Here is a 2,552-nt window from a genome sequence, read left to right on the forward strand (position 1 = left end):
GACGACACTGCGAACACCTCGTGGTTTATGCAAGATGGTGCCCGGCCTCATCGCACGGCCGACGTCTTTAATTTCCTGAATGAATATTTCGATGATCGTGTGATTGCTTTGGGCTATCCGAAACATACAGGAGGCGGCGTGGATTGGCCTCCCTATTCGCCAGACATGAACCCCTGTGACTTCTTTCTGTGGGGACACTTGAAAGACCAGGTGTACCGCCAGAATCCAGAAACAATTGAACAGCTGAAGCAGTACATCTCATCTGCATGTGAAGCCATTCCGCCAGACACGTTGTCAAAGGTTTCGGGTAATTTCATTCAGAGACTACGCCATATTATTGCTACGCATGGTGGATATGTGGAAAATATCGTACTATAGAGTTTCCCAGACCGCAGCGCCATCTGTTGTTGAAAATTGTAACTACTGTAATTTCGAAAGTTTTTCTGCCTGAAAATGTACTGTTGTCCCAAGCATATTGCAACAAACCGTGTATTTCTATCGCTGCTCGTTTAGTTTTTATTGCCGTTTCAAATATACCGGTCATTTTTGAAACACCCTGTATGATGCTTCAAAAGAGAGAAACGCGTCTGGTCTAAATAAGTCGCTTATTACAGTTGCAGAAGAGGGATATATTTCAATACCATTGGTAAAACTGCGACTGTGGGACAAAAACAAGAAATAGAACATGAATACCATTGTGTATGTGCCATACCTTTCACCGATGGAAGTGCTTTAAAATAAAGCCAAACGCGCCGTGTGTATATAAAACTTTTATTACAGTCGCGAAAGACGGAATATTTCTCAATATTACATACACCTATGTGGTACTTAAATTAAATGAGATATTGTTATACAGTAAATATTATATGAAATTTAGGTATCTTGTCCACATTTCATTCTCAACATTGTGGCAACTAAAATCGACCATACGGAAAGTATACGCTATGGACTTTTACCTCTGCAAACTCTTCAAAATTTCGTGCAATGGTTTACTACATTTAATGCTGCACATCAAAACAAAATTAAGTCATTTATGGGGGGAAGGTATCAGGCAAGAAGACGTGTAAAAATCAAATTTTTTGGCCAAATAGTTTTTGTGAAATCGAATGATAAGTGTGTCAATGCAGTGGGAACACCATGTGTCTGCACAGGCGAGAAGTGGAGAGATGACAAAATCGCGCACAGCGCGGAATGCGGGGAGCACATGTCTGCAGCAGCGAAAAAGTTAATGAAGAGGCAAAGCACTAGAAATTTCATTCAAACGAATAAAATTCGTGAAGCAAGGCACTCCAATATTGTTTTTAAATAAAGAAAATATTAAGCACCGCACAAGAGTTGATCTCATAACCATTCACTTGGCAGCCCAACACCTTATCCGTTCTGCTACCTCAGCTCATCCAACAGTGTGACCCCATAAGGACTCTAACATCTCATGCAACTACTTATAAACGCTGTTGGTATGACTATGAATTACTCAGGCTTCGTCGGAGTACAATAGGAAATAAACAATTACCGCTGTTCTTTATTGCGAAAAAGGAGTTCGTAAGATTGAAACAAACACCTTTGCTTGCTATCGCCTGAATTAGGAGTCTTATTGCTTGTTTGGTTTAATTAATTAATAGAATATGAAGCAATTGGTATAAAGAATGCTTTTTCCAAACTTTCTGTAAAAGAAAGTCTGCTATCAAGACATTGCTTTTGTTCTATTACTTTATTTATGACTGAATGTTTCTAAAACTGAAGACACTCGTCCGTGCTCTGCACTGCTGTCGAGATCTGGCAACGTCGTTCTCTGTTCATTGGCTGACTGTGTTTTGTGACGTCAGATGCGCAGAACGAACCTAAACTCGGCCGCCAAGATATATGACGCGCACTTTAGTGCTATCGGGATACTAGCACTACCTGAGCAGTTTACTTTTGTCTAAGACGGAAAATCACTGCTCATGAGATTCCCATGGAACGGTTTCTTACTAGAAAGTAAGTCATTCTGGAATACGTAATGTACAAAGAAACAAATTAGGAAGATAATGTTAAACTAGGGCAAGATTTCTGTTACGATTAAAACAACCAAAGATTCAGAGTAAACATTAATGTGCGAGACAGGTAACTACAGGACAAAAGCACTGTGTCTTCAAGCCACAAGTGGCCCATCGGGACCATCCGACCGCCGTGTCATCCTCAGTGAGGATGCGGATAGGAGGTGCGTGTGGTCAGCACACCGCTCTCCCGGTCCTTACGATGGTTTCCTTTGACGACTACCGGACAACATAAGAGTAAAATTCAGGACGAATTTTATTAAAGTGGGGGAGAGTATTACGCGTCAAGATAGCAAGGGAACGGAAGAGGGAAAATTTTTTTAACTCCCTACCTCCATTGTTCAAACACACAGAAGTATCAACACAAGCCAGGCAGTAGGCGTAAACAATTCGACATGGTTGGTTGGTCACCAAGGGTGCGACACCAACATTTTTGTGTGCGAGCAACTCCAACAGGAAAATGTAAGACTAGTGCAGACCAACTTGTTCCCGTTACTCTCGTAACATTTTGTAAGA

Source organism: Schistocerca piceifrons, chromosome 8 (genome assembly GCF_021461385.2).
Source record: "Schistocerca piceifrons isolate TAMUIC-IGC-003096 chromosome 8, iqSchPice1.1, whole genome shotgun sequence".
NCBI classification, from domain to species: domain Eukaryota; kingdom Metazoa; phylum Arthropoda; class Insecta; order Orthoptera; family Acrididae; genus Schistocerca; species Schistocerca piceifrons.